The 25920-nt window shown below is 38.0% G+C and overlaps 1 long non-coding RNA gene across 2 annotated transcripts in view; it reads left to right on the top strand.

The window, feature by feature from the left end:
- The window catches only part of LOC111749451 (uncharacterized), a 101124-nt gene extending 77171 nt beyond the window's left edge, over window positions 1-23953 (top strand). Inside the window, exons 2-4 of one of the 2 annotated variants that reach the window (XR_002784602.2) lie at window positions 3257-3471; window positions 22905-23023; window positions 23375-23953. This is a non-coding gene — a long non-coding RNA (uncharacterized LOC111749451). The remainder of the gene's footprint in view (window positions 1-3256; window positions 3472-22904; window positions 23024-23374) is intronic. The other variant, XR_002784603.2, reaches the window with a different exon arrangement.
- Window positions 23954-25920: the final 1967 nt, after the last annotated feature.

The raw sequence follows: 25920 nt of genomic DNA, 5'->3' as shown, positions 1-25920 counted from the left end.
AAAAGTTACAACCTTGACACACACACTTCCTGATTTTAAACCAAGCAGTATCCCCTTGTTCTGATTGGACAGCTACCTCTTTGTCTATGTACAGGTTCCTCATGAGCACAGTTAAGTGTTCTGGAATTTCTAGTCTTTGCATTATTTTCCATAATTTGTTATGATTCACACACTCAAATGCCTTTGCATTTTCAGTAAAACATGGGTAAACATCTTCCTGGCTTTCAGCCAAGATCCATCTAACATCAGCAATGATATCCCTCATTCCATGTCCTCTTCTGAATCCAACTTGACTTTCTGGAAATTTCCTGTTTATGTACTGCTGCAACCACTTTTGAATGATCTTTAGTTAAATTTCACCTGCATGTGATATTAATGTTGTTGTTCCATAATTTCTGCATTCTGTTGGGTAGCCTTTCTTTTCAGTGGGCATAGATATGGATCTGTTCCAAATGGTTGTCCAGGTAGCTGTCTTCCAAACTTCTTGGCATAGACAAGTGAGCACCTCAAGTTATGAATCTGGTTGTTGAAACATACCAATTGGTATTCTGTCAATTCCTGGAGCCTTGTTTTTCGACAATGCCTTCAGTACAGCTTGGACTTCTTCCTTCTGCACTATTGGTTCTTAATCATATGCTACCTCCTGAAATGGTTGGACGTTGACAAATTGTTTTTGGTACAGTGATGTTGTGTTTTCTTTCCATCTTCTTTTGATGCTTCCTTTGTTGCTCAGTTTTTTCCCTGTAGAATCCTTCAGTATTACAACTCGAGGCTTGAATTTTTTCTTTCAGTTCTTTCAGTTAAGAAATGCCGAGCATGTTCTTCCCTTTTGGTTTTCTGAACTCCAGGTCTTTGCATATTTCATTGTAATACATTACTTTGTCTTCTCGAGCCTCCCTTTGAAATCTTCTGTCAAGCTCTTTTACTTCATCATTTCTTTTACTTATTTATTGTGCTTTAAGTGAAAGTTTACCGTTCAAGTTAGTTTCTCATGCAAAAATGTATACACACATTATTATGCGACCCTAGTTGCACACTCCTTCTTTTCACGCTGGATTTCCTGTGTCCATTCAACCAGCTCCTGTTGCTTTCTGCCTTTTCGTCTTGCCCCTGGACAAGAGCTGCCCATTTAGTCTCGTGTATCCATTTGAGCTAAGAAGCATTCTATTCCTGAGTATCATTTTATGTCTTATAGTCCAGGCTAATCTTTGTCTGAAGAGTTGGCTTCTAGAATAGTTTCAATTCTGGGCTAACAGAAAGTCTGGGGGTGATGTCTTCCAGATTCCCTCCAGTCTCAGACCATTAAGTCTGGTCTTTTTACTAGAATTTGAGTTCTGTACCCCACTTTTCTCCTGTTCCATCAGGGATTCTCTGTTGTGTTACCTGTCAGGGTGGTCATTGGTAGTAGCCAGGCACCATCTAGAGCTTCTGGTCTCAGGCTGATGGAGTCTCTGGTTTATGTGGCCCTTTATGTTTCTTGGGCTAATATTTTCCTTGTGTCTTTGGTGTTCTTCATACCCCTTTGTTCCAGGTGGGTTGGAACCAGTTGAAGTATCTCAGATGGCTGCTCACTAGCTTTTAAGACGGCAGATGCCACTCACCAAAATAGGATGAAGAACATTTTCTTAATAAACTTTGTTATGCTAATTGACATAGAAATCCCCAGAAACTGTGGTCTCTCTTTTGCTTCATCATTTCTTGGTAAGAGAAACTTCCTAAGTTCCGGTCATAAAATTATGGTTAAAACAGCAACTGTTTAAAAATTGCCTATTGAACCAGAACCAGAGGTGTGTGTTTCAGGAGAATTGGGAGAATTTAGGAAAATGTTAGAAACATTTAGAGACATCAAGTTTGAGAGAATATTAAAAAGTAAATGTTCTTTTTAAGAAAGTGTAAGTAGGAAAATGAGGTGGAATGCTGATGTTCAGAGGGGGCAGGGAGGGAACACAACAAAAGCAATAATTAATCTTTTTAAATATATGAGACTGAAGGAAATTAAAGTAAAATGAATACAAGTGACTTGAGTTTGTTTTGGAATAGAGAACCTATTTAATAATGAGGCAACTGCCCAGACTGAAAAGAAATATTTGGGGAAGGATGAAGAAAAGTTTATAAAGGCCAAATTTATTGAGCTCTTAAAATATGACCATGTTGGAGTGAATTTTAGAACTTGATTATTAAGACTGCTTACTACTTCCCTTCATTTTTATCCTGCCAAAGCCTGCCGGTTAAAGAACACACAACTTAAGCTATTGTAATGGAATTTTGAGAATCTATGAAATTTCATTAAATATCCTGAAAAATACAGTAAAACTAACAACAACAACAAATCAGATTTGCCCACCTTATAAATGTTGCTCTCATCTGGAAGAGTCTTGCCTTCCATATGCAGAGTTTTAATTAAAAGAAGAGCTGGTAAGTGGTAAAGATCCTGGTGACACTATATTTATTTCCAATAAGGATTTGTTCTCCTGTGCCCCTCCTTGCCTCCAGTACTCTAGCACATACAGATGATATGTATATAGGATTACAAAATCCCAACAGAATCCCTATCCAAATATCTAATAATAATTCTTTAAAAACAGATAAAAACAAAACAAAACAAAAAAAACAACAACAAATGAGTTTTCTTCTTTTTGCTTAAAGAAAAATACTAGCAGATGAATTTTAGATTCTGGATCTTGACATAAAATAAAATATCCAAGTTCAGTGGCAAGAGATGGGGTAAGAGAAAAGACAAGACAAGACAGAGGCAGTGTCATTGGAAATGCACTGATATATGAACAATTAAAAAAATTAACCAGAAGGAAATTGCCTACACATTTTTATGAAACAAGGTTAATCTAAAATGACACCAGACCTGAAGAGGTTAGCTGTCACATTCGATAGCAGGGGCATACAGTGGTCACCAGCTACCTAAGGGAACTAACCTAGAAAAGAAGTTGGTAAATTACTTTCACCAGTTCACATACTTTCTGGAAAGATTGGCTCTTTGGTGTCTTTGCCTGGCCTGCATTAGGAAGGCCTGCCATTCCATGGAAGGTTTTGTTAACCTAGCTAGCAGCAGGTCCTGATTGGTCATGGGAGAACCTGGGCTAAATGGTATACATTTCCGATGATGTAAAAGTAAATTAGAGAACAGGGCAAGTTATTACACCAGAGAACGTGGGGCAATGGGGAATAATAAAAATCAGGCTACTCTAATTTCCTTTGAACAACTAAATATGTACAGGTCATTATTTCCTGTAATCCGCAGGCCTCCCAGTGCAAGTCCTGACCCTGCGCTAAAGCCTCCGAGACAAAAACAACAAAATGCAGTATGGAGAGAAATGAAAAAGGCTGTAATGCTATTTAAAGAATGGATTAAGTACAGTTTACAGATGCCGGATTTATTCCCATATTGGAATGTTAAATCAGACAACTGAGGAGAAAAACTCACCTTGTTTGAAAAATTCAGATGTTTCCCTCACAGTAAGTTCATTCATATTCCCTGTAATTTGTTCCTGCACAACGCTGAGGTGGCCGAGCTGCATTTTAACTTTTCTTTGCCAAGCCTGGTCATAAAGGGAATCATAGTTCTTCCCTGGATAGGGTTTAGACTCTACTTAACATTATTTCTCTGGAGAGCGATCCTAGTCTCTGATTTTACATATATGCCCAAGTTGGTCTATTTTTCCAGGACATAGACCGTGCCACTTTTTAAGCACTGAGGAAGTCTCTTTTTCAATCTTAGGTGGATCTGAGCATCCCGGTCAGTATATGAGCACTTCTAGGATCAGCGAAACGTGCCTAGGTGCTACAAGTGGTTTGCCATTAGCTGCTAACTCAAAGGCCAGCGATTTGAACCCACCCAGTGGCTCTGTGGAACACTGGCCTGGCAAACTGCTTCCGTAAATATTATAGCCAAGAAAACCCTTCGGAGCAGCTCTACTCTGTAACACATGGGGTTGCCATGAGTCAGAGCTGACTCCACAGCAGCTTACTACAAGAGGCTCAGCAAAAATGAAGGAAACCCTTAATAAGATGGATGGACAACACAGCCAAAATAATGGACTTGAGTATACCAACAACCACGAAGATGGGGCAGGACCAGGCAATGCTTCATTCTGTAGGACGTAAGGTCTCCATGAATCAGAACTGACCTGATGACATCTAACAACAATGACAGAACAATCAGAAAAAGGTGTATATAGACTCCATGGCATCCTCTGTGTTGTCAAGACCAAGACTAAGAAAGATAAAATCTTTATTGTGTTTTTGGCTGCATCGATTCATCACATCCATATAGCCTTATGGGGTTATTAAACACACTGACTCTTAGGCCTCTAAGCAAACTGGCTGAGAGTGAGCCTTACACATACTAAACTTTGAAACCCATTACTAGCCATCCTGTACATTTTCACAAAATTTATACAAATGAATTGATAGGGATCTTCTTTATTATGTTTGTTTCTGGAGACATCTAGAACTCAATTCATTATGGCAGTACGAAGCTTTTGCTTCATGCTCTATGATGTTGTGGAAGAAAGAATTTTCATCCTAATAGTCCTTAATTCTTTTACTAGTAAGTCAGTTTGTAAGGGCTTCTTTTTGCATTTTCACATGTCCATATTATTTCACCCTTGGAATGAGGCATAACTGATGAAGTTTTTCTTATGTGGAGGATCTGGGCTCCTGGGAAGGTAGACTGGGACAGAAGAGGTGGGGGATAGGCAAGAGCCCTTGCTTTTATGGGCTGGTCTGGAGCCACTCGAAACTCACCTGAGTACCAGCAACTCTATCTGGAAAGGCTGGGAAAAGCCTGGTGATGACAAGTTTGAGATGAGCCCGTAGGGAGCTGACAGTATGGGTGGAACCCAAGAGGTCAAACTGCAGAGAAGGGACATAAAGGGAGAGACAAAGAGGTGGTCTGCCTAGGAAAATGGCAAGTTACATACATCTCATGTATGCCTAAAGCTGAGTTTGTTCGCTGCGTATATTTTGATAAATACATAAAGTATCCCGTTTTGCCTGTAATAGTTCTGGCACAGGCCCCTTATCTCAGTGCAATGACTACTAACACTCCTTTCACTCTCAAATTTGCTCCAGTTTAGATAAAAAAAGATATGCATATGCACTAATGTCTAGTCCTCCTATTACCTTTGTTAGTTTTCAAAAGAGCCGTTATATCCATATCCTATTATAAAAAGATTACCAGTCCCCTTTAAGCCTTTGGTTCAGTGGTAGAATTCTCGCCTTCCATGGAGGAGACCAGGTTTAATTTCTGGCCACTGCACCTCAAGCATGGCCACCACCTGTCAGTGGAAGCTTGCATGTTGCTATGACGCTGAACAGATTTTAGCAGACCTTTGAGACTAAGGCAGACTAGGGAGAAGGCCTGGTGATCTACTTCTGAAAATCAGCCAATGAAGACTCTGTGAATCACAATGGTCTGATCCTGTAGTACATAGGGTCACCATGAGTCAACGCCCAATCTGAAGGCAGCTAACAACAACAATAGTCTTAGAGTCGGTTTTAATAGGGTGATTTGAGATTGTGATGGCAGTGACATTAAGTGAAGGAATAACAGGTTCCACTGGTAGTGGGTGTGGAGTAGGGGCAGGGTGACACTGAAGAGAATGGTGCAGAACAGGAAGACTGATTCCTTAAAAAAAAAAAAAAATTGTAATTCAGAGCATCTAAAATGTTTAGAAACCCTGGTGGCATAGTGGTGAAGAGCTGAGGTTAAAATGTTTAGAATATATATATATATATATATATATATAATGTATGTAACCCATTTAATGTACTTATTTTTATAACTTCTTGATTATTATGGAAACCCTGGTGCCATAGTGGTTAAGAGCTATGGCTGCTAACCAAAAGGTTGGCAGTTGGAATCCACCAGGTGCTCCTTGGAAACTCTATGGGGCAGTCCTACTCTAAGCCATAGGGTGGCTATGAGTCAGAATCGACTCCACAGCAACAGGTTTGGTTTGGTTTTTCTTGATTATTAAATAATTTCTGAAAATTTATGACTATTAACTAATATTTGAAAATCAGACTTTTATTCTGATTTACCTAGTACTAATATTTTTTCTTAATATTTAGCAATCTTTTCCAGGGTCTTTTTCTTATCATAATTTTTGGTAACAGTCTAAATATTGTCACCGACGTTTTAGGAAAAGAAAAGAAAAAAAACCTCTTTTCAGCAGATAGTGGTATTCTAGAATCATAGAAAGCTGGGCACCTTTATTTACAGAGAAAGTAATTGCAATAGGTTCTATTAGGTCTGGGAGGCAGAGAAGAAAATTAAAACAGGGGGCTAACATTTAATACTTAAAATTTTTGGGAAGGGGAAAGGCACTTTCATAGAACTAAGTTCTATTCAAGACCAAAAGTGTCTCTGAAAAAACAAACATATGCTCCCCTTCCGATACAGGAAAAAAAAGAAAGAGAGAAAAAAGTGAGAAGAAAATTCTTTTTTCTTCTTCTTAATTTGCTGTTTGTTTCTAAAAAAAAAATCCACCCCCACATAAGTCACTCGGAATTCATTTTGTCTACATCCTGGACTGCACGTAGGGAGGCAAAAAAAAAAAAAGGCCTGGGATCTGAAAACAGGAATGCGGTAGGGCATGGGAATTGCAATGTCGTGGTGGTCACCAGAGCATATTTTGGCTTGTCTTAAAACAAGCAAGCACCGTTGGACCCTTGAAGCACTAGCAAATTAGTCCCGCTATCAGGCTACCTATCAGGGGCTAATGCCTGAGAAAAAGTGTGTGGGTTTGTAGCTGCAGCCCGAGGCGTTGGCAGGCCCTTCTGTCAGCCGCTGCCCGCTTTCTGACTTCCAGTCCTGCTCAGCGACCTCTGCCCCTATCCGGTGTACTGTTACAGTTCATTTCAATAATTAAACAGTTCAGGGATGGCAAGACTTTATGCTGTCAAGAGAAAATCAGGGCAGTGGATTTTTCTTCTCCTGAAATCAGGAGTGTTTGGGCTTAATTATATTAGCTAGAGCCTGTTCATTAATTTTCCCAATCAGAGGGAGACATGTTTGCAGGAAAGATTGGCAATGGGTTAAAGTGGTTATTAAAACAGGGCATTTCCAAGGAAAGGGATCCGAACTCTGACAAAATCAGATGTCTGAAATTTCAGTCAAGCACCCGAGGTTCCAGTGGCAGCTTTGCTCCACAAAATAAGACAGCTTCTCTCCCATCTGGAATCCCAGGTTGCTCAAGGAGCCAGGCTAAACCATTGGATGCCAACTACAAATATGCTGATTTCCTCATGCCAGAAAAATAAACTGCTCCCTCTGAACTCCAAGTAATTGGTTGATATGCTACTTTTAAAAAGTCTCTCACTACTGCTCAGTGAAGCTTTACCGCCTCCCCACTTCAAGGGGAGAAAAAAAAAAAGGCAACGTAATGTCCTTAGTGAAACCAGAAATTTGCCATTTTTGCTACTTTAGCAAAAAATGTTAATACTTCAAGTTTTTGTTAGGAATGTCTTAGAAATTTTGCTTATTTTTTCCCCTTTGGAGAGTTTAATGTATACCTTAATGTCCCCTTTCATTATCTGCCTGGCCTTCTTCCCAGCTCTTCCCTGCTGACTTCAGACCTATCCTGGTTATTTTGTGGTGGTGGCTGGCTCTTGGTCATTTAGACATGTTTGTGGCTTATAACTGTATCAAATTAGATGCTACAGTCTCCTAGGTCCCTTCCCTAGGCCCTGACAAAATTTGTCTTGCTCACAAACCTTCACTGGCCTCCCCGTACTTTTTATCACCTCTCTACTTTGTGAGCATAAGTAACTCCCAAGGCCTGCTTCTACTCACAATGAAAATGGCCAGATCATAATAATTCAAAAGGACCATGCTAACCTTTTCTAATCTTTGAGGATACAGTTCGCCAGTGAAGAGCCTTGATGTTTAAACTTGAACCAGTCATGTTGCATATATTGAAGGCTCTAGAGAACAAAACTATATCAGCTGAGGAATTATATGCTTTTCCTGACTAGGTGTAGAGTCAAATAGAGATGACCCACGAGAATCTCTGTGATATTTCTCATGTTTAGCCATGCAGGAATTCATTTAGATTAGCTATATTTCTTGTGCACTCGTGAGAGCTATATAACAGAGAGTTAAGAAAATGGTTTTTGGAGCTAGATAAAACCTGGGTTCAAATCTTAGTCCTGGCTCTTTGTATCTGTGGGACTTCAGGCAAGTTACCTAAAGTCTACCACCATTTTCTGATCTGTAAAATGGACCTGATAATAGTGCTTACCTCAGCATTACCGAAGGATTAATGCCGTATCTATAGAAAAATGTCTTTTGTAAGGTAATAAATGCCAACTCTTGTTATTAATAGCACCATCAGTCAATTTCTATCATAGCACCAAAGACTCTGATATATAACTTTTGTTTACCTTCCTTTGATCCTTTGTAAGCTCTTAAGACTAAAAACTTGAGTTCTGCTCATCTCTGGATCCCTGGTGTACCATCCCATTGCCGGGTTCAAGATTACTCAATAAACTCGTGTTAACAGAATGGGTAGACGGAAAGATGGAGGAATGGGTAGGTGGGTTGGTTGGTGGATGGAAGAATGAGTGGGTGGGTGCGTGGAAGGTCAGACAAACCGATGGATGGACATATAGCATCACCATCAGGTTTCATCCTTAGCCATTATTTTAGGATCATGATGGGTGTCTTCAGTGATGTCTCCCTTGTTATCAGTTCCTTCAGCTGTTAAGATTGTACTGCCTTTCCCAGCTTGGACATGCTCCAAGCCTTGTTTTTCTCCCCTTTTCTATCACAATTTTCCTCTCTTTAGTTCTTGTAAGTGACTGATTATCTAACTTGATCAGTAAGTGAAAAGGGCTTTATGCACTACAACTTTTAGATTGTGTATTTTATCAGAGTTATTTCTTTTTTTCCTCCTCACTGCTTCATTCCAAGGAAGTGACTAATATGGGAATTTCAGTAAGGCTATTAGGAAAAATATTTTTGGTAGGAGGCTTTTGGACTTCCTTTAAATTATAACCCATAAGCATCTGCCTTTTCTACCTGGGGCTACAGCCGACCCAGAACAGCACTTTGTTCCAATTCATGAACAGCTAAACAAACTCATTTTGGGTGAAAAGGTAGGGAGGAAATACTGAAAGACCAAGATGCCACCAGGCTGCTCCCTCTGGCATATGCTGAGTTACAGTTTAGAGAGCTTTAACACATGGAGTTTAGCCTCCTTCCCCCACCCCAGGGGAAGTAAAGCCAGAGTGTTAACATGAAATATTCAAGTCTCATATTTTCCAGGTGTATGCAGGCCAAATCTGACAATGATGCTCGTGGCTTCTCAGAGTTGCAAAATCATGGAGAAAATTTCAAGTGAATGATTCCATGGCTAGCTTAAGAAAATCCCTTCTTTCTGCTTATTCTTTCAAACTTGGTATTTCAACACTGGTAGGAGGTCGAAGTGGAATTCAGACAAGTGTTAATATCTTGCTGAGGCAGCAGGTATATAATGAAGACATTCTAAAGCAGAAAATATAACAGATGAAACTAGAATTAAAAAAAAGTCTGAAAGTTAATATATATGCTGTCGGGGCATTTATTCGCCACGTTAGGAATACCACCTTACCATTTTTCCAAATGGCTGACTAATGGCCATTAGCAACCATCTTAATAGCTTAGTGCTGCCATAACCAAAAATACCACAAGTGAGTGGCTTTAAAGAAAAGAAATTAATTTTCTCACAGTGTTGGAGATTATAAATCCAAATCCTGGTCTCTGCCATGTCAATTCCTTCTGTGAGCCTCTCTCCCAGTTTCTGGTATCTGCCAGCAATCCGTGTCATTCCTTTGCTGGTAGACAGATCCTCACGTGGCATCTGCCTTCCCCCTGTGTGTGCGTGTGTCTGTGTCTGTTCTGCTATTTTTATGTGACACCACTTGGAAACTATTAGGTTTAGGGCCCTTAACAAAATAGAACCTCTATCTCCAAACAGAGTCAGACTCATAGGTAGAGGGTTTAGAACTTCAGTATAACTTTTTGGTGGACACAATTCAATCCATAACAGTAACTAAGAATGTATTTGATGCACTGTTGAAAGAGCCCCCAAAGCACAGAGCAAAGGGAAGGGGGAACCATAGCAGGACACCCCTGGGGTCATGTTTTTTCCTGTAAGAAATCTCCACTCATTACATATGCTCTGAAAGAAGTTTGTGGCAGAAATGTAGAGGAGAAAAGAAAAAAAAAAAAACAATTTTGAAGTTACCCATGGTAAAAGGGGAGCCCTGGTCATGCAGTGGTTAAGAGCTCAGTTGCTAATCAAAAAAGTTGGCATTTCAAATCCACCAGCTACTCCTTGGAAACCCTTTGGGGAGGTTCTACTCTGTCTTATAGGGTTACTATGAGCTGGAATCAACTTGACAGCAGTGTTTATTTATTTTTTAACGGTAAAAGAGCAAGGACTAGACTGGAAGGGGAAACCAGCATAGAAGGTGGTAAAGAAACTGTCACAGAGATAAGTGAAAGGCCCAAGAATTTAATTCTACAGATGCAGAAGATAGAATGAACCATCAGGAGAGACAGAAAAATACCAAAAATAAGGAGTCTCTACTCCTTATTTTTAAGGAGGTATTTATTATCTACCTACTGTATTCTGGGCAGAGTTGGCCATATTTCTTACTACAACCAACAATCTTCTAATATATTTATCTTTCATCCCCATTTCATAAAAGAAGAAACTGAGGCTTATAGAGGTAAAGCTACCCACCTGAGGTCCGTGTTTAGTAAAAGCAGTCCCAGGATTCCAGTGCATGTTGTCTGGCTGCAACTAAACTTTTTCTGTATGTTCTGTACTTTTCTTTCTGCATCCTCTTCCTTTCCATAAGGACCTTTGATTTGGCTGTAATGTATCCCTTAGTTTTCTAGGTAAAGGTAGAAACTCCAAAGGGAATAGCATGGTATGGTGAGGAGGAAGCTGCCATAAGGGTTTATGGATCCGTTAGATCCAGTAGAAGCTTTGTCACTAACCAGCCATGTGCTTTTGACCATTAGTCTAGGATCCTTTCTTCCTCATCTGTGAAATGAGGGGCTGGGGACTCACTGTTGTCTTAAGGTAGCTTTCTGGCTCCAATAGTCTGTGGTTCAATTGAACTAAATGAAAATGGAAATAACTAGATGAGGACTGGGATTCTAAAAGTAGTACATAAATATATTCCCAAGCAAGTAAGGGTTATTAAGGTCATTAGGAGAAATGCTTTAAATTTAGGTAGCATTTAGAATTCCATGTTAGTAGAGGCAAAAAAAATTACATGAGAATATTGAATAAATGTGAAATTCAGAAGACAGATATTTCAAAACTCTTTGGAAAGTATTAGAAGGGAAGAAAGAAGGGAAGTCGGTAGGAGAAAGGTTGAATAAAAGTTTTTTCCCCCTTTGGGGAAACAGCTGCACCACTGATGTTTCTTTCCTCACAACAGAATTGTGTACTTATTTCAAAATATGGAACTACTTGTAGTTTTTTTTTTTTTTACTCTTACTAGTTCCAGTGGGTAGATCTTTCTCTAGCTAGGTACTTTCATGGTCTTTGTTTATTTCACAACTTGCTCGGAATGGCTTAAATATTAACAGTTGATCTAATCTATTTTTGTATTAAATTGAAATGCCTCTAAACTAAATCCCTACAAGTTATAGTTATTCTCTGCTTAATCATCAGACCTTAAATCTGTAACAGACTTTATAAATTTCTAAGCTATCTCGTATATACCAAAACCTCTCCAGATCCTTCATGCAATGAGGTTGGCATGGATAACTGGGTTGAATAACAAATAATTAATGAAATTTTACTTTCACAACCATCTCATGAAAAAGACAAAACAGGTTTTATTAGGCACATTGATAGTTGATGAATCTGAAGCACAGAGAGGTTAAGCCACTTGCCTAACTTCCTCAGCTAATTAGCTAATTCTGATGTGAGTCCTCCACTGGTTCTGACCTGCTTCATAGTTCTGTTTTGTACTCTGCTCAGTCTCGGGTATATCACAAAACAGAAACATCAGCCATAAAGAGAGAGGTGTGGTTTGAAAGAGAATTTAAACAATAAACTCTGGGCACTAATGTGATCTTCATCACTTAGGAGCTGTTAGGTTTGGGCTAAACTTGCTCAACCTCTCTGAAACTTTTTCTTCACTTATAAAATGTGGATGATTATCCCTAACTTGATGGAGGGCAGTGGTAGTTCAGTGATAGAGTTCTCACCTTCCCATCAGGGAGAAACTAGGGTTCAATTCCCAGCCAAGGCAAAACCCATGCACAGCCACCACCTGGATGTCAGTGGAGGCTTGTGTGTTGCTAGGATGCTGAATATGTTTCAGTGGAGCTTCCAGTACAGGGCCAGGTGGTGTTGTGCATGGGGTTGTTGGGTACTGAGTCACTGACAGCTAACAACAACCCGTAACTTGAAAGGTTGTTGTCTAAAAGAAATAAGATGACGTTTTTGAAAATAATTTTAAAAGGATATACTATTGATTACCCATATTATTATGAAAAAAAACCCGTAAAGCCAAACCAAACCCGTTGCCACCTAGTCGATTCTGACTCATTGCAGGCCTATACAGAACTCTTCAATTACATATGTACCTTTGTAGAATAGAAGTGGTATACATAATTTAAATAATTTCAAATTTATTTACTGATCTTTTAATTCTAACAGATTTTCTCTTTTAGTATTCAGCTATGTATTATGGCCACATTCTCATAAGGAAAATAAAAATGTTTTAAAATTAAACTTTCCTCTCTCTTCCTAGCTCTTGCCTTCTTTTCTGTGGTTATACAGAATCTTGAGCACATTTCTTTAAAGTGTGGTTCCCCATTAGCCTCATCTGTATCACCTGGCAACTTGATAGAAATGCAGATTCTAGGCTCACCACACACCTACTGAATGGGAATCTCCCGGGGGGTGGGATACAGACAGCTGTAGTTTAAAAAGTCTTCTGGATGATTCTGACTCCCGCTAAACTCAGAGAACCAATGTCTTAAATCAGTGTACAGCACTATCTTGAAACAATTCCTGCCGAGTCCACAAATATTCATGGAGTGGCTACTAAATGTAAGACACCGGACATACCACGTAGAAGAATAAAAGGATAAAACAGACCTCATAATCTCTGCTTCTGCTCATCCACAGTCTGTAAAAGATAAGTAGGGAAGGAGAAGGGACATAGGCAGACAATCCAAATGTTAAGCTTAAAATTCAGCTTGTCTGGGTTAGAAGTGGCAAGTAAACCTCAATTTAGTATACAAGGATTGCCCTATTATGTAAAAAAAAAAAAAAAAAGTAACATGTGAAAAATAACCCACACCAAGAGCGGGGTCTTGACAGGATGCATTTGTCTTTCGTATTAGTGTCACTGATTAGGGGCATACCTCAAAATCACTCAGCTCCCCTTAATAAGGGGAGAGGGGAGGTGTGTGTGTGTGTGTGTGTGTGTGTGTGTGAGAGAGAGAGACTTAGTCACAAGATTTCCCCCAGAAGGGAGAGAAATATCTTTATTATGTTCAGCGCCTTCAACAAAGATGAATTGGAGGAGAGGTGGTGGAAGAAAGGGAAAGACCACAGAAAGGAGGCAGAAATCTTGGCACTACCTGCAAAATAGATCCAGTGAAAAACCTTGATAAACTCCCAGGACCATAACTGTATGGGGGTTAAACGAGGAGGAGAAACTATCATTATCCTAAACATGTGGCCCAGATGTAACTTATCAGAAAGTTATTCAAGAAAAGAAACTTCAAACTATTTTGAAGCCATAAAATTATTGGGCTTATAATATCACAATCTATGTTTATTTATACATTTATTTTTATGACTTTTGTAAATGTACAATTAATAAAACACAGACAATAAAATTTAAAGGATAGGATAAAGCAAACAGACATTTGTAATATTTTTTCTCCCCACAATCCATTGGTCTGTCTTGCTCATCCCACTTTGGAAGTCACTAGTTTAGTCTAAGGCATTAGAAGTTGCAATGAGGAAAGAAAGATGGATCTACTCATTATGTCCCCAAACATCAGTGATTCAGATAAACACGCAAAGACTAGGGCTTTTGATGGTCGACATATGTTTTAATCTGATGGATCCTCCACCATCTAGTAGCATAAGATCCACTTTTCCTTCTTTCCACAAAGTCCATCCTGATGCTTCTCACTAGCAAAGCTTCTTCTAGTGGTAAGGTGGTCAACGTGGCATTTAAGGAGAGAAAGGCCCAATGAGCGCTTTAAAGTTTTCTTGGCTGCTTCAATGCCCCTCACCATGAATCACGAACCCACACCAGAAGTTCTGTCAACAAAACAGAATAGGCAATGTGCTTGTGGGTGCTTTGAGAGGGCAAGAGGTTAAGGAGAAACGACTTTAAAGACCCCTCAGCAATTTAAAAGTACAGCTTTAAGTAGCAATTCAATGAGCAAGAATGCAGGAGAAACAGGACATTGGAGGCAGAAATGATTCACAAATGTTGAAGAAAACTTGGGTAGGTTTTTGGACTAATTTTTATTTGTTTTTACATGATGTTTTCAGTCATATTTATATATAGCACGGTCCAGACACATGAAAGAGATCGTTTGATTAAAACAAAAAGGATAAAGGACATATTAACTCTTTGAAGAAAAGTCTGGCTGCCAAACCTTAGCTCTTAAGTTCTTTAGGCTGGAGACCTAACCTATCAGGGAGAGAGTATAACACACTAATATGATATCTGTAATTATGACCCACAAGTGAGCAAACCTAGAGCATTTCCTAGGTATCTATTTTCAGCCTGCATGACCTCTTTGAATAGTCAATTGCATAAGTTTACTGCCAGTTATTAATCTTAGTTTATTGCCAGGATCAAGTCATTCAAATCCTCCTGCCACATGACCCCTCTCTATGTGTTGACTCATTTGATTTGCTAAACATCATATTTGTTGTGACTATGTGGCCAAGATCAGGATCTCTAAATTCTTGAATTCAGCTATCTATCTCCACAGCACATTTTCAAGGGGTATAAGTAGGAGAGAAAACATGCTAGACAAGTCTATGGTTATTAGCAGTTATGGATGGAATTCAATTCCCTGTGCAGTCTATTAATAATAAACTAGACTGGATCATGTGTGACCCTCAGGCATTCCCTTTGTCTGTAGAAGAAAAGAAGACCTCAGGGCCCACCAGTGTTGGGAGAGAGAAAAGAGAGACGAGATGTGATTCAATAGACTTTACCAGTTGCAGCCGAGCCAGTTCCCACTCATGACAACCACATGTGTGTCAGTAGAAACTGTGCTCCATCAGGTTTTTAATGACTGATTTATAGGAAGTAGATCACCATACAGGCCACCCAAAAGAGGACTTTCCATATAGAAGTAACAGTTTCTTACAACTTTTTTACCTTCCACGGGCAGATGAAACCAAATCCCTCTCCTAGCATTACAGCAGGTCTTGAAGATGGAATGTGAGTAGGCAGAAAAAAGGGCAAGTGCAGAGACTATATTTCTTTTTAGAGCTTACAATACAAAATAATATATTTCTTTAAATTTGTCTGAAAATTACCACTTTGAGAAATCAGTGGGAATCCTCAAGGACTGAGTTCATATGGATTTGGAAAATAAAATAGGAGTCAAATAGAAGATAAAATATTGCCTCCTACAACAGATACTGAACTGAAAATCACTTTTGTTATCATAATCTTTCCAGGTATAAAAAAGTGTATATATATATATATATATATATTTTTTTTTCCACAAAATGCTTATCAGATAAGTTAGATTGAGGAAGTTTTCACATTCCTGAGCCTAGATGCAAAGCACATTTCATCTTACTTTTAAATTCTGCTCTGTTGGTGGTGACTTCTTGCAACATTTATTGAAAACTATTTAAATACCATATTTGGCTCTCCAAAGACGATCTTCATGATTAAGTTGCAATGTCCAGTGTGAGTGGTGAGTGTGGAAACAAGGAGTGATAGTATGCATTCATGTATTTGTCAACCCTGTCCTGGGTACTAATACTTGAGAAAAATAAGAGTAGAAAGTTTTAAGAGAAAGGAGAATATGAAAGGAAAGTCTGGTGGATATTTGTGATGTTTACAGAAAGGAAGTATGATGAGACAGTAATACCATAGGAAGAAATGAAAAATTCCCAAGAAGAAGGCAAGGCTTATGCTTCTTGATAATATGATAAAGAATATCAGATACTTGATTTAAAATAATTTTAATATTTTGGTATGAAAAATAAATTTATGCACATTTAGAAGGTAATAAACACAAGCTCAAGGGAGAAAAAAAAAGCTTATGCCTCTTTGAAGTAGGACACATTCTTCCTTAGGAGCCCTAAGAGCAAGTTTTCCCAAAGGATTAGAAAAGGACACAGTGCCGAGCCAGTGCACATTCCTTCTCACGGTCTCCTTTACCTTTTCCCTGCTTCCTTTCTGATGTCTCTTGTTGTTTATGGCTGAACATTTAGGCCTTCTTCCTTGTGACAAATTCTTTAGCCTTTGCCTTGCCTGTCACCACTGAGTTCTATGCTTTTGTTATAAGGCAGTGAGCTTGCTCCACACACAGTCCAAATTGAGCAAAAACCCCTTGAAAAAGCCCCCCAAATGATGGCATTGTGCTTTTAATGTATGCTTAGAGAATGAAACAATCTGTTTTATTTCTTGTGTTAGAACAGCTGGAATGAAATGAATAGAGAAGGCTGAACAGTTCTGCAAAATCTTTGATAATAGAGAAGTACAAGCATGCCTCGTCACCAGTAGGATGATAATTTCTCTGGTATGAATGATGTAACCAAGTAGTTGTGTATTACTGCCCCATTCTTTCTTGTCCTGAGACACCCTTGGAAACGCGATGCTACATCTCAATGGGATTTTCCAGTACAAAGATTCTTTTCAAATAAAATAATTGTGGATACACACCATTCCGACAGAGGTAAGTATACTGAAGATGTGCCAAGCATTAGGGCAAAAATTCAGTTCCCATGGAATACAAGCAGGAATCCAACCATTTGCAGCAATACTTTTTTTTTTGTAGACTACAAGATTATAAAGTGTACATTCTCCATAAGACTCAGTTTGGTTATTTGTTTGATTTGGAGTAAAACAATGTGATAAATGAAACAAGAGGGAAAATTAGATAGGAATGTATACACTTTTTGTTCCACAGGCCAAATTTGGCATATTTCTATTGTTTTATATGAACCCAGTAGGTTATTAAAAAAAAAAGTATACATATATTTTTTTATAATATATGAACCCAGTAGGTTATAAGTAATAATAAAAAGAGATAACAATTCCTTATTTAATATCTGTTGAAGTTTTATCTCCCCTAACTTACTTTCTGAGAGATATAAGCAAAACAGAAAAACAAATAAAAAATAAGGCAAAATCAAAACAACAGTAGCAATTAAAAATAATCCTCCATCAGGTTCAAGAAAAAATGAACTCCAGAAGAAAAGAGTAGCATGAGTTGGAGACGAAGTAGGCATAGATGAAGAAGGAATTGGAAAGCAAATTTCTGGAAATCGTGCCGTATGTACAGCGGTTGAAATAACCTGCCTTTAGGCATATGCCTAACACGTATGGGCATTATCTGGATAGCACTAGTGAGAAGAATTAGAGCCAATGGATGAACTACAAAGAGCCAGATACCAGCCCAAAATAAGAAAGAAAATTTCCACTACATTTAGCCAACAATGGTAATGACCACTGTTACTGGGAGTTCTCAAGCAGAGCCAGTGATAAGTAAGACCAAAGAGCTCCCTGCTATCATTCTGAATCGTCATCCCCAGGCTTTGACATTGAAGTTATGACAGGTAGTTTGTACTGGAGGAAGTGTATTCACCTAGAAGCACCTTGAAGAATGAAATATAATTCTATTTTTTTAGGGAACAGGATATAAGGAAGGGTCTAGACTTCAGATGACTTCAGAATGATGGAATTTAGTGGACATTTGTCTTGAATTATTTATTTATCTTCTTTTTTTCTATGAAGGTCAGCTTGATTTTCCTAGGAAAATTGACACTCCTCTACTTTTAATCTACTCAGGAAAGGTTAACATCCTCAAGTTTGAATCTTGGGACACGGGTCTGCTCAATAAAACCATTGCAACAGTGATTGAGCGTTGTTATTCAAAATCTGCCAGTTTGGACCAGATAAGCCTAAGTAGAAGATGTGTCTAGAGTTTTTGAGAGAGCATGATGAAAGTCATGGAATTCATCATGTCATCATGATGGAAGAACCTATGTAAAAATAAAGTCAACCCAGAGAGAAGTGGAGCTGAGATGGAGGGCAGAATGAAAAGGAATATAAATTCATGTGAGCTCTTGAAACCAGTCATACCTGTAACTAACTCTACTCCTAATCTTAAGTCCATTTGAGTTGTTTTTCTGTCACTTGCAGCCCAAGTGTTCTGATTAATACATGAGTTTTAAGTAAGAACCACGATGTGAAGTCCTTGGACACTCAACAGTCCCCAAAGACCTGGAGAAGGACAATGGCAAACTTGACCTCCTCATAATTCTTTTTTTCTAGGAGCCAGTACTGAATATCACACACTGTTGATTTTAGTCACATTCTCTCTTCATAGCATTGATAGAATCTTAATTATTTTTTTTCTTGATTTCTGCTAAGTAATTTCATTTCCTCAAAGCCTTTCCACACAAATCACATCTGATTTCAGTCATTCTAGACTTTGGGCTACCTCATTTCTTACATACTTTAATACGTGGATGTAATTTAGTGCATTGGAAAAATTGATGATTGAAAATATTCGCCTGTCATTGTCTTATTGTATTCTATACTTATTTCTTTATTCCTATACTGAGTTATCATTATTTATCAAGTTTTGTATTATCTTTGTGTTTCATTTGAATGCTCCAGGAAGAGAGGGATTTAAACTGTGCATGCCTAGAATGATGTAGTTTTCATATACCCACTTCATTTCAACATTGATACATTACTTATAATTTTATTATTCTCTTTGAATTTTTTTATTTACAAAGAAATTAAAAAAAATACTATTAAGCATAATTTCTAGTATAAAATGAAGCCTCGGGTAGTTGCTATTCCATTTTGTTTCCTACCAAGTGTGCATTATAATGACTGAAGGCAGTGTGATAAGAAAGGTAAGAGAAACAAGAAAACTAGAATTCAGGGTGTTGAGTTCTTAAGGTAGGAAAATGTTAAAGAATTTTCAACTTCTCATTTTATATTGTTGGGGGGGGAACCCTAGGAACTCTCCCCTTTTGATATAGTAAAGAGAATCAGTACCTTTTTTTTTTCTGATTACAGTGCTTTTTAACTTTTTAAATAAGAAGGAACGTATAGAAAACAAGAGCATGTATTCTGTATGCTGTTGTTAAACCAAAACCAAACCCGCTGTTGCTGAGTTGATTCTGACTCATTGTTGTTGTTAAGTGCCATTAAGTCAATTTTAGCTGATAGCTGCCACATGTGACAAAGTAAAACTACCTCACAGGGTTTTCTAGGCTGTCATCTTTACAGGAACAGATAGGTCTTTCTTCCACAGAGCTGCCAGCCTTTCGGTAGCAGTCCAGCACTTAGCTGTTGCACCACCAGGGCTCCGTGTATTCTGTATACCAAAAACCAAACCAAACCTGTTGCTGTTGAGTCTATTCCAACTCATAGCAACACTATAGGACAGAGAGAGTAGAACTGTCCCATGGAGTTTCCAGGGCTGTAATCTTTACTGCAGCAGGTTGCCATATCTTTCTCCTGACAAGTGGCTGATGGGCTCGAACTGCTGGCTGTTCCATTAGCAGCCAAGTACTTTAACCATTATGACACCAGGGCTCCTGTATTCTGTATACTGGGGATAATAGACAAGATTGCTGGTAGCCTGAAGTCACTGCCACAGAGTTGCTCTTCCTCCAGTCTTATCTGACTACTCTGAGGGCAATAGGACAAAGTAGAGCTGCCCCATACAGTTTCCAAGGAGTGCCTGGTGGATTCGAACTGCCGACCCTCTGCTTAGCAGCCGTAGCACTTAGCCACTACGGCACCAGGGTTTCCCTATAAACAACAAGCAAACAAAAATTTTTCCCTGGTCATCTCACCCAGGGTCTTTTCTCTGCTCTCTAACAGCAATACTTTACAAAACCAAAGAGCCGAAGTAAAAGTCAAATTGTGTTTTAGAAAATATAATTATTTACACTTGCGTAACTTAAAGAGATCTAATTTAGAATTCAGGGGTTTAGTCCTGCTCTGCTTCAATACTCTGTTCTCTACCACTAGGCAGTCTAAACCAATGCTTCTGAATGACACATTCCTAGAGCTCGCAAAGATTCATTCCTAGAGCTTGTTAAAACACAGGTTCCTGGGCTCCACCCCCAGAGACTCCTATTCAGCAAGTCAGGAAGGCAGATCCTTGAAAAAAATCACTAGTCTAGACTTCAGTTTTTCTAATACTTATAATGCAGAGATCAAATGAGGCCTATCAATTATAAATCCAAAAGTTAAAATGTACCAAAGATTTCCACGTTTTAGGAGAAATATGTGTCACCTGCTATTATACCTTCTACCAAAATCTCAAAGACTTCAGCTTAGAAGTTTTTTTCTTTCATCAATAGAAGATTAATTGACCCTCAGAATCGCCGTGTGAGAAATGTAGAATGAATATTGGCACCATTGTCCAGATAGAGAAATACAGGCATTGGATGTTTGCATCATTCAGCTGGATAGCAGGAGCATTAAGACTAACCTCTTCTCTGAACTCATCGCCCTCTTTTCTTTTGTTTATACTTTTGTCTATAAGTGAGCAATCAGCCCTCCACAGGTTGTAATCATTCAAGATATTTAGGAGAGGGATTCTGTCTTCCTTGCATCACACATTTCCCTTGAACATGGCCTTGTAGCAGTGGCAGATAGTAGGTTAAAAAAAAAAGAATAAAGAAAGAAAGCACAAAAGAAATAGCATTTTCCGGAAAAAGACACTTGTCATCTTTGAAAGTATCAATGTGCTAACAAGATAGCTGGAGTCTGGGTTCTTCTTCAAGAACTCCCAACCCTTACACACTCTTGTGGTATAATATTTTGTCTTCAATAACTGAGATTAGACACCAGCTATGAACAGATTCAGCTAACATTGCAATTCTGTACCTTATGTCTGAACCTAATTACTGTCCCACACTACCAAATGTTTGCTCTTACCTCACCTTCAGTATCTCAGCTGCTGGAAAGTAAATCCCCAAACATTCCCTGATTAAGTTCTTGTTTCATGCTTGTAAGTTAATATTGAAATGCTAAGCCAGAAGGTGGAGGCATTGTTAGTGACAACTAAAATTAAAAGCAAAGTGAGAATTAATTTATTTCTATAGCTGTCAATGGGGACTTCTCTGAGGGACTGCCGGTTTATAACTCCAGTTCCTGTGTTGTGCTAACAGGGATTCTATCAGGCTGCTCATCTCTAATAAATACCAGCCATTTAGCATAAAATGGGATTTCAAGCCATCCAGCAGTTTGGGCCTCATGATGACTTAATTCCTTTTTTTTTTTTTTTCAGATGTATTTTTATAGATGCTTTCATTATATTTTTATAAATATTAAAACAACCTGTTTTCTTTAGCTGTTGCATCTTTTACCTCACTCTTTTAATCCTGAGTTTAGCAAATAAGTTTTGAAATAATCCATGAAGGTTAGACAAGACCAAGTGAATAACAATACTTGTTTTGTAGCGTGGTTCCCTGCCTTACACTTTATAGACCAATAAAATAAAAAATGGGAACTGACATAGAGTTAGCAGTTTTTTATTTAATACAAAGAGCATTGAAAATATAATACTTCCTGTTATATTCATTTACCAGCAGTATGGACTTTTGAAAAATAAGAAACTAGAAAAAAATACATCAAATTTTTAAAAAAATTGCTTAATGAAAAAACAAGTGTTCTTTGTTAAAGATATACCCCTGAAAGTTTTGTTGACCACAAAGAAATGTCAAGAACCAGTAATAAAGGGAGAGAGGGTCAATCATCTGCCCAAATGTGGGGCAGGGACATGGTGCGCATGCTGAAGGGGTAATTTTGTAACCAGGAAGGTAGTATTTCAGAATACTCAAAAACAGAGATCTGCTCAGTGACTAAGTCTAGAAATCACAACGTTGCACTTGACATTGTGCTGACTAGTGTGCATGGGTCTGGCTAATAGCTCTATGGTTTCCTCATCAAAACTCAAGAGGCTGTAAGTATTTTATCCCTATGAGCCTTCTGGGGATTTCATGTCCCATTTGATATCATAATGGCTATCAGTGGGAAAACAAGATTTGTTTTTAAGGAATTTAGGTTGCTGTGAAAGTTTGCTGACTAATTTATTTTGTCATGTGAGATATACCGGAAGAAAAAATGTTACGCTTTCAGATTGTGTATGGACTTTGCATATCACTTTACTTAATCTGGTTGAACCCTATGTGGCACAATGCAGGACAGTTTGGTGGGCCTCAGCCTGGGCAAGGCCAGAGTAACTGGACTTCCTGGCCAGTTGCCCCCAGGCTGTATATCATTGACCTTAAACAGTCATGTCAAGGTGGAACTGATAGTAAAACCCTGCAGTTGATGAGTAATGTCCAGGTCCAGTATTTTCTGCTTTATAACGATGCTCCAGACTCAGCCATGAAGGTGCTGGGCAATTACTCCAGTGGCTAGCTGCTGAGCTCATCATGTGTATTTTGAACAAATAAAATAAAGGAACCTGGGATCTCTAGGTATTATTCTTACAACTTTACATGTATCTGTAATTATCTCAAAATTAAAAGTTAAATTTTAAAAAATAAATAATAGGTATAAGACTCAACTTTCTTATTAAATTTTATATAAGATTTTATTTGGAAGTTTTATAAAATTCAATATTTAGCATTTCTCCTAATATTTTAAAATTGTTTTTATTATAGGTATATAACCTAAAGTGAAATGTAATTATTTCCACTAAGCCTCACATAGATGCTCCCCAGGTCCCTTCCAGTTTACCCCAGCATGTGTTCAGAGGATCCAAGATGTCCAGTATAAAAGGGTAAATATCAAAAACTTCCAGTTAATAAACTTACAGAGTTTTAAAAATATTGTTTTGCAGTCTCCAGTAAAATAATTATTTTTGTAATATGCATACCAAAACATTCATTTATGTTTTCATGGGGAATTTTGCAATGGATGTGTCAGTCTGGTAACACCTGACCTATTGAGAAAACTTCTCTAAAATCAGACTATCAAAAATAGTTACAAATGGGCAATTGGATCTTAAGTGAAGTCTGATGTGATGAAACAGGGAACACATAGTAACAGCCATGTGGCATTCTTACCCTACAAACCTACCCTCTTAAAATATTAGTCTGGATCTATTCAAACCTCTAACTCTCTCCACTAGTTTGCAGGAAACCTAGAGGATGGAGGAAGAGGCTATGCAACAATATAATGAAACGATCAAATCAAGTCAAGAGTGAGAGAAATTCAACAAGAAAAATGGTCCTATTTCTTCAACAACAGCAATAAAATGGAATTTTGAAAGCGGGAGGGGCAATTTTTAAATAAAGATTAAATGAAATTTAAGAGATATAGTAACTAAATGAAAAGTATAAATCTTGCTTGGATTCTTATTTAAACACATCGTCTAAAAACGTTTAGAGAAATTTAAACATGGACTGGGTGATGATGACATTAAATAATAGTTTAATCATTTAGATGTTTAACAGCATTGTGGTTATGTTTAAGTGGTCCTTATTTGTTAGAAATACGTGTTGAACTAGTTATGGGTAAAACAATATCAAGAATTTGCTTTAAAATAGTCTAGCTAAATAAGCCAGCAACAACAACTCTGGGAGGATATCGATATATAGAATAATATCAGTGGTTAAGAGCTTGGCTGTTAACCAAAAGTTTGACAGTTCGAATCCACCACCTGCTACTTGGAAACCATAAGGGGCAGTTGTACTCTGTCCTATAGGGTTGCTATGAGTTGGAATCGAGTCAACGGCAACATGTTTTTTTTTTTTTTTGATTGGCCAATAGTTAATAATTGTTGAATCTAGAGGACGGATACATAAAAGATTGCACTATCCTTTATGGTTGTGTCTATGTTTTCCAATAAAAATAAAAATACATAGATAAATACAGATATCAGAAATGACTGTCAGATTTTCACAGAGTATTTTAAAATACTTGAAGAAATACATACCTGGATTATTCAGAGCCTGCTTCAGATTTTGTCAATCACACAAACTGAATGTCCTTTTATTGGTTCTAATAGTCTTCTATAAGAGCATTGCTCAACTGGTGGCTAAGACTTTAACATGCCCTTAGTTTTCATACTTTATCAGCTTTTACACACTCTATTGTATGTGTATCTTCAGAAGTATCTGACTTCAATTAATTTCTGAATTTTAGTGGTAATACAGTCAAAGGTGATTTAATCATATTGCTATGAAGGTTCTCATGATCAAAAAATGATAACTAAGCATGAGTGGAAAGACATTATCTCTTGGGCATCCCCCCTACCTCTCCTGCTTTCTTTTTCTTTCTTTTTCCTTTTACTTAGGGGGTCCCCTCATACTAATTTAGGGATGGATATATGTTTAATAATGGGTAATATACATTTAAAAATAGTTCCCCAGGGCAAACACTTGATCCAGAAAAAAAATTTTTTTTTCGTTAAGCATACTACATTATCCTGCTGAGTTGTCATATAGTCAAGAAAACTTATTCTTGTTTAAACTTATGAAGTTAGGGGGAAAACATGCCAATTAAGTGTGAAACATAAATTGTTCTGTAAACAAACAAGAATAGTAACATTAAAAGAACAGGGTCATCAAGGGAAATTAAAATCCAGGACACAGCTGTGCAAAGCCTTAGACAGTAAAGAGTAGCAACATTCATGTAAAGAAGGAAAGCGATTACATGCAAAGAGAATGTACAATAAAAAAGAAAAAAAATAAATAAAGGACTAAATCTGTTTTAATTTAGAGAAGGCTATTGCAAGATATTTTAATTACTGATTAAAAATACCGTGAACAGTTCTCACTAATCTTAATGGTAATAAAATTGAATTTTTGTTGAATTGTTTTTTATAGGTATAACAACAACAGCAAAAAAAACTGGTTGCCTTCAAGTCAATTCCAACTCGTAGTGACCCTATAGGACAGAGTAGAACTGTCCCATATGGTTTCCAAGGAGTGGCTGGTAGATTCAAACTGCCCTGCCGACCCTTTGATTAGCAGCCAAGCGCTTAACCACTGCTCAACTAGGACTCGTTTATAACTATAAAAAGATAAGAATACATAAAAGGAATATACATCTACTTAACATGGTCAAAGAAGAGAATACTAATTCTTTCATTCATTAATTCAGTAATCTTTTGTTATTCTCCTAATATGTGATGGACACTGACCGTTGTCCTTGTGTTGACTCAGACTCATAGTGACCTGTCAGGCAGAGTGGAACTGCGCTACAGGGTTTCCAGGGCTGTAATCTTTGTGGAAGCAACCTGCCACATCTTTCTCCTGTGGAAGGGCTTTTGAGTTCCAACTGGGAACCTTTTGGTTAGTAGCAGAGTGCTTAACCACTGTGCCACCAGGGGTCCTTGTGGTGGGCACTAGTGGCTTAAAGTTAAGAAGGCACAGTCTTCCACTTCAAAGTGTTTAAAATCCTGTAGAGAATACTGGATAGTAAATATAAATAATGATTACAATGAAACATACTGATTGAAGTATAGCTAGAACACAAGGAGAGCACACAGAGACTTCTAAATCACACCAAGGACATAAAGAAATTAAGTTTTGAAGGGCTGTAAATTAAGTAACGGGGGGGCGGGGCGGGAAGATAACTCTGGTTATGCTAATGGTGAGTGGGGGGAGGTTCTTGGCTTTCTGAGTAAGGGACTTGATACTCACCAGGGGGACCAGAACTAATAGTGTGGAA

The sequence above is a fragment of the Loxodonta africana genome, chromosome 6 (genome assembly GCF_030014295.1).
Source record: "Loxodonta africana isolate mLoxAfr1 chromosome 6, mLoxAfr1.hap2, whole genome shotgun sequence".
NCBI lineage: Eukaryota > Metazoa > Chordata > Mammalia > Proboscidea > Elephantidae > Loxodonta > Loxodonta africana.
The sequence above is the reverse complement of the archived record's forward strand: the minus strand, read 5'-3'. Positions and strand labels throughout refer to the sequence as shown.